At 47.6% G+C, this 7,328-nt stretch overlaps 1 long non-coding RNA gene across 1 annotated transcript; it reads left to right on the top strand.

Annotated features, from left to right (window-relative positions):
* The first annotated feature begins 328 nt into the window (after positions 1-328).
* Positions 329-5,659, top strand: LOC118238902. The gene is made up of 2 exons (XR_004770312.1): positions 329-3,919; positions 5,126-5,659. It is a non-coding gene; the product is annotated as an uncharacterized LOC118238902 (long non-coding RNA).
* The last annotated feature ends 1,669 nt before the right edge of the window (positions 5,660-7,328 follow it).

Consider the following 7,328-nt stretch of genomic DNA (forward strand, 5'->3'; position numbering starts at 1 on the left):
TTTGTTTGTGTGGGGGTTTTTTGTTTTGCTTTGTTTTTTGTTTGTTTTTGAGACAGGGTCTCTCTATTTAGCCTTGGCTGTCCTGGAACTCTCTATGTAGACCAGTCACAGAGATCCGCCTGCCTCTGCCTCCCAGTGCCAGAGGTTTCTTTTACGATCTGGACATGGTAACACACAGCTGTTAACACCGCAGTGGGGGGGGGGGACAACTCTGAAGCCTAAGGATCTCAAATTTAAGACCAGCCTAGACTATCAATCAAGATCATGTCTCAAAAAAAAAAAAAAAGACTTCTTCCCATTACAGTGTTAATATTTGAATTGAATTGGATCTCCAGTGGACCAGTCAACTACTGTGAGCACACTTATTAATAACCTTTGCATCAACCTTATGTGGTAGATCCTAAAAGCAAAGCAGCTTACAGGTGACAATCATCATAAAGGCCAGATGGCCATCCAGCTAAAAGGTGATAGGGTTCAGCTGTCAATCAAAGCACCTATTCCTATTGCCTATCATTCCTCTACCCACATCGTCTCGTGGTCAAGTGGAACTTCTCTTGCCCTTTATTTTATCATCCGTGTCGTGAAAGTCTGCTTGCTACTATGCATCCCGTTTCTGTAACTGACTAATATGACCTCTGCTTCGGATGGGGGGAGGTGTCTCCTTGTGTTTGATAAAGGCTGCCTCTCTCTGAACTTACTCCCTCATTGGCTAGAAGTTGAAGGAGTCTGAAAGAGCGGCTTAGGGAATCCTGAGCTGTCACTGTTTCCCACTTGGCCTGCCTGCTCTAAGACAGGTGAAGCTCAAATGTGTTCACCAAGCAGAGCATCCTGCAGGAGACTTCACATCGTGGAGTCTACAGCTATAGTCCACGTTGGGCATGCACACAGGACCTTTCCCCACTCACACGGTGCTCTGTTCTCTGCATTACAACGAACCCCTCAGCTCATATTTACCTGCCATACCCTCGGGTCTTATGAGGGGTGCAGGAGGGTGGTGGTGCTTAGGAATTTCTGAGCACTGGGGTACTGTAGCCTTACACACCTTTCCAGATTCCCCTCTACTCCACCATAATAGACATCTTATGGGAGCTTCAGTCTCCTTGTGGCAGAGTAAGAATAGTGAGAATTTACTGCAGAGCTTTGCTGCGCTGTGTAGGAACCAGCATATGACAGCTTACTCATTGCAAGTGGCTATCAAGATACAATGTATGAATACACAACACAAGATTTCTTATGAATGAATGAATGGCCTAAAGATACAACATAAGAATACAGAACACACAGATTTCTTATGAATGAAGGAATGGCATAAAGATATAACATATGAATACACAACTCATGCCTTTCTTATGAGTGAATGAATGGCATAAAGGAAGATTGGGAAGGTTGACTTGAGTCCTCTAAACCAATGAACAACTTCTTTGAAATTGAGCTTTTAGAAATTTGCTCTTTGGGGTGGGAAGTAGGTGAAAGAAAAACTCAAGGGGTTGTGTGAGAGGACCACAGTATGGCTGGGGATCAGGATCATCGAAGCAGCAGCTGGATGGACAGACAAACTTTTCAGCTCTCCAAACCTAGCCCAGCCCTGAATTTAAGCCCAAAGCTTTGCACAGGAGACTTCCAGAATGACTGGATTCTTGTGTGTGTGTGTGTGTGTGTGTGTGTGTGTGTGTGTGTGTGTGTTTCAGAAGGAGGGAGGTGGCATGCATGACACAGCTGTTTTCTTTTTTGTTGTTGTGGTTTTGTTTTTTGAGACAGGGTTTCTCTGAAGCTTTGGAGGCTGTCCTGGAATTCACTCAGTAGACCAGGCTCACCTCGAACTCATAGAGATCCCCCTGCCTCTGCCTCCCGAGTGCTGGGATTAAAGGGGTGCATCACCACTGCCTGGCTACACAACTGTTTTCTATGAAGATAGCAAATGACAATATTTCATTGCTACTATTGGAATGAAAACCCGATTATCAAACGGATACAGAGACTAAACATGTGGAGTGCTGAGAGACTCTCTCAGCTAAGACCAAAGACCTTGAAAAACAGAAAAAGGCTTGAGCAGAAGGTAGCTGTCTTGTCTCTGTGGCTGATAGGGACTAGCTTGAAAATAATATAGTTAATCATCCCCCATGCTTCTGGTAATAAACAATTGGAATATTTATCTTGAAAGCCAGGTCAAGATGTTACTGATATTAGGACCTCCTACTTTTTTTTAAAGCCAGAATTTCTTAGACACATTTAAACAGAATCCATTACAAACACTAAGTAACAATAATAACAATTTGACTTGTAAAATAAAATACAATTAACACGGCCCAGGTGCTCAGTAATGAGCTTGAAGTAATGACTCATCCGTTTGAAAACTTCCCTGACTGAGGGTTCTAATGTGATTACAAGTGGGTCATAAAAGTGGATGTGAGAAACTAGTTTCCCAAGTCAGGATTATGATTTACTGGAATCCATGACCCTACAGAGTAAGGCAATAATCAGCAGGCGAGAAATGACTACTGCTGACTCATTAATCCAAGAACTCTGCACTAATTACAGTGCCTCAGTTTCCCTATTTTGTGAAATGAAGTTGTCACCTGCCTTGCCACTCTGTTGTGTTTGGAAAGTCCTGGGAGATAATAGTCTGCGTGCTTTGAAAATAAGGAATACATTATAAATGCTAAATAATAATAATAACAATAATAACAGGGAGTCTTTAATGACAGGGGTCCTTTAATAATACTCATCAAGTATAATAGCATCACTAACCAGTAGGAACAAGACAGAGTGCGTCGGTCGTCTTAATCATTAGTTTGTCTCTTGGGAAATTGGTGGGGGATTGACGCCTCACACGGAGCCCCCACGGGCTTGCCAATCCGGTCACTCCTGGCTCCCGGAATAACACTTGTTTCTCTTTAAGAAGGCGAGCGGTGTAACTGGGGTGGGTGGGGCAGAGGTATCCCACCTCACCTCCTAAACCCAGAGAGCAGGATTATAAAATTCCAGCTCATAGCTGGTTGGAGAAACAAAGAAAAGTAGACTTGGGACCCATGATAGCAAAGGGCTCGAGGGGCAACGGCCAATGTGGCCACCTGATCCTGCCACGAGGTGGCGACAATCCAGCTGGAAAGACCCGCTGGGGATGGCACTGATGGTTGGCGACCGAGAAAGGAACTTCCACAGACACAAAGACAGGATCTTCGGAACCGAGAAGAGGCGTTTGTCTTCTTCACCAGCAGTACCTCGAGAGTGGACGTGATGAAAGCGGCTTGGAGAAGGAACGAGAAGCTCCTTTCTCATTCCCCGGGCTTCCGCTTCCCAGGCTGCAATCTTTGGTGTGGGGAGGGTTTTGTGAAAAAAAAAAAAATCACCCGAAAAAGTCCAGGTTTGACCCCCTCCCTGCCGCCCGGAGGCCAGCCAGATGCTTCCCCGCATTCTCAGGATTCCGGCCCGTGAGAGGACGATTTTGAGCTCAGCCACACGCCTCGGCCCAGGATCCTACTGCAACCGCGGCGAGTCAGACACCGCCGGGCAGGACGATCCGGCGAGCTCACCCGGAGGCCGGACCTTGGAGGGGGCTGAACCCTGGCTCTGGGGCGCGCAGCAGCCGTAGGGTGTGTCCGCAGCTCGGCTGCACCCGGCTCCTGGGAAAATGTCCGGAGCTGGGCGAGGCTAGGGGGTGGGTGCTCTCCTTGTTTTGTTTGGTTGTGAATGCGAGGAACCGCCACACCCTCGTTTGTTTCAGGAGGGAGGGAGCTGGCTTTGAAACTCCGCTGTTAGGAAACTCGCAATAGGGCGGTTAGGAAACTCCAGTCCAAGGACTGTCCTGATCTGTAGAGCCTGGGCCGTGGCCCGCCTGGCCGCGGTGCTCCAGCCATTGGCCTGCCTGGCCGCCACCAGCGAATCCACGTCTCTCCATGTCCCTCGGGCTTGGACCTCGGTTAGAGCTTGGGAGCTGGGGAGGGAAACTAGAACCTCGCGCGCACGCGCGCGCGCGCGCGCGCGCACACACACACACACACACACACACACACACACACACACACACACACACACACACACACACACCTCAACTGCCCATCGCCCTGGGTTATGGGGGGGGGAGGGAAGAGTGGCGTGTAGCTTGTGACAAACACGTGCCAGATACGATTGCCTTATTTAAACCCCACAGCAGCAATACCTGCATTTTATAGAGGAGGAGAACAAGCCTCAGATACTAAGTGTCCAAGCCCCTCAGCTAGTAGTGGAGCAGGGCTTTTCATCTGGACCGGCATTGCTCCAGAGCCCTAGTCTATGCTATCTCTGACCGCGCCGCCGTCAGGCAACTGGGAGAAGTATAAATAGAGCTGGAAACGAGCTTAGATACTGGCAGGACAGTCAAGGTTATTTTGAACTCTTCTTGCCTGTCAATGCAGACTGGAGATCAGCTAGCGTAGTTTGCTTGCCCTTTCCCCACCTCCAACAACAAATGTTTATTGCCTGCGTTTTATACCAGGAATCTTTCTAAGCTCGGAGGCAACCCAGGGAACAAGACAGACCATATGAGTGTGTGAGCGCGCGAGTGTTGGTGGAGCTAACTATTATTGACTCTCACTGCTCACCACCGTCCGCCTCCTGCAGCTGGGCCTCTGCTGCAGAGCCCTGAAAAGCTCTGCCAATCAGGGCGCTAGAGGGAGACTCCAGGCAGCGGAGGGAGAGCAGCGCTCTCTTCTCCATTGACAATCCCTGTCGGTTTCCCGCAGGGGGGTGGTTGTTTCCGACCAGATTTCTCTAGCACTCCCAGCCTTTGTCGTTGTGTGACAGAACGGAAGCAGGGCAGCTGTCCACTTCTCTGCAGCCTGAGCTCAGACACCAGGGTTCTTCCCTATGGACCCCGATCCTGCTATGGTAACAGTTCTCTCTCTCTAGTGTCCATGCCTCCCCACACCCTTCCAATAAATAACCCGTGTTGTACAAAATGAACGAAGCAGAAAGAAACTTAGTTTGCAATGGGTGCTGCTCTCTAGAATAGAAAGCATTTTTCACATGTGTCATGCGGTTTATAGGCATGGACTAGCAGACCTGGGACACAAATGCCTGCCCATCCTCCACCCCACTCCACCCCACCCCACCACGCCGCCTATTGAAAAACTTGTTTGCTTTCCAGGGTTTTGTTTTGTGCTTTCTAGTTGTTCACCACCAGACTTTGACTAAACAACACTGGAGCTTCCAAGAATCTTTTTTTTTTTTTTTGCAAGATTTCTTCTGACAGAATTATTGGGACTATAGGAGACCATATGAACAAAACAACAAAACACTCTGAAAGATGCTTCAAAATCTAGAACTGTAACACAATTCCTGGACATTCCTGCTGGAAGGACAGAAGACTGGGGTGATGAAAGTGGCCCAAGCATTTTGAAGATGACTCATAGAGGCGACCTCAGAGCCGGAAACTGTGACTCAGCATGGCAAAGGCAGTCATACCAGTGACTCATTGTGATACCACACTGTGTTGAAAAATCTCGTTCCTTAGCATTTGGGGTGGGGTGAACGTTGTACAAACCAAGAAGGCACAGGAACCCAGGGAGTAAACCATGTCTCACCAGTTTTCTCATATCCTATTTCCAAGCTGTACAAGGGGGAAAAATTATCCATGTATTAGCTACTTTTCTATTGCTGAGATAAAACATCATTGTATGTGTGAGAGCCAAAGTTATGTTTTATGTTTTAATTACTGTGCTTAAGATATCCATAAAACAAAAATGCCTGTAGCCTGCAAGCCCTTTGCCCAAGGACAGAAATCTCCTGAGATACTGGAGGCTGTTGTTCATATAAGGTAACAAGCCTAAACAAGTTTGGTTTGAAGGGACCAGCTTCCCTTTTGGCAGCCATAACGGCTTGTCTTAGTCATTAGAAAGTCAGATGCCTGCCTCATGACAAGGAACCAATCAGAAGTTAGTCAGTCACTAGAAAGTCAGATGCCTGCCTCGTGACAAGGAACCAATCAGAAGTTAGCTGGTGGCGCTATGCTTTACAACCCTGTGTGTACATTACGGACAAGCACACAGCAATGACGCACAGAGCATAGCAACCACCCTGGGAGGGCCTATAGGCCATAACAACCAGTTGACCAATCAACTCAGGGCAAGCCCTCCAAGGCTGGAGGCACACCAATTGTGAGCCTGTGCGTACCCCTAGACACTCCCCTTACGCTGCCCTATAAGATCTCGGTCCTGTGGCTTCTCAGAGTCTTTGCTAGCCATCTGCCATGGCAGGTGGGTGAAAGACCCGAGCTAACATGGGGTTAGCTCGTTAAATTACAATAAAGCCTCATGCAGTTTGCAGCAAGCTCTCAAATCTGCCTGGTGATTGGGGTGACCGCAGTCGTGGCCTGGGACCCCGGATACCTGAGTTTTCCGGGGGTCTAACAGGTTGATTCACATGCATGGGATGAGTCTGTATAGCATGAACCACATGTCTTAAATCTCCTCCACCAGCTAGGGATCAAGTATTCAAATACTTAAAACTATGCTGACATCTCAATCAAACCACTACAGTCTATAGTAATTTCATTTAGGCCTCAGGTTCCCAAGCCTAGCAAGGGGGTGTAGTCTTTTGTTTTGTTTTTCAAGTTACAGTTTCTCTATGTAGCCTTGGCTGTCTTAGAACTAGCTCTGTAGACCAAGTTGGCCTCAAACTCACAGAGATCTGCCTGCCTCTGACTCTTGAGTACTGGGACTAAAGTCGTGCACCACCACTGCCCGGCTTGAGGGTGTAATCTTTAAACTTGCAAATCACCAGGGGTTTCATTTCTGCCATTTCTGCATAAACACTTGGTCCATCTCCTTTCTCTGCTCCTTTTCCAGATGCCCTTTGGGAACTGGGGGACATTCTGTTGCATGTCCTCTGCCCCAGGACCTGCTTATTCATACATTTTGGTGCTTCCTGTCTTAGGTGCCTAGTGTTTGAGGTCCCAAGCATACATTTCTGACTCAAATACACATGTGTGCATGAGTCCTTCATTCTAAACTGGGATTTTGAATATTCTATCTAACCATGGCCAATTTATATCATGTTAAGGGCTTGGGAACTTCCAGGTAGTCTCTGCCACATGCAGGCTGTGGAGAACCAGGTGTGCTGTCCCCTGCTTCTTTTGCTTCCTGACTGTTATGGTATTTCCTGCCCAGTTCTGCAATTGCCTTGCCCCAAATGAACACACAGAGACTTATATTAATTATAATACTATTGGCCAGTGACTAGGGCTTCTTATTGGCTAGCTCTGTCTTAATTATTAACCCATTACTATCAATCTATGTATTTCCATGTGGTCTTGGCTTACTGGAGAATGCCTGGCACATCACATCCTTTCT

This window comes from Cricetulus griseus, chromosome 5 (assembly GCF_003668045.3).
Source record: "Cricetulus griseus strain 17A/GY chromosome 5, alternate assembly CriGri-PICRH-1.0, whole genome shotgun sequence".
In the NCBI taxonomy this organism is placed as follows: Eukaryota; Metazoa; Chordata; class Mammalia; order Rodentia; family Cricetidae; genus Cricetulus; species Cricetulus griseus.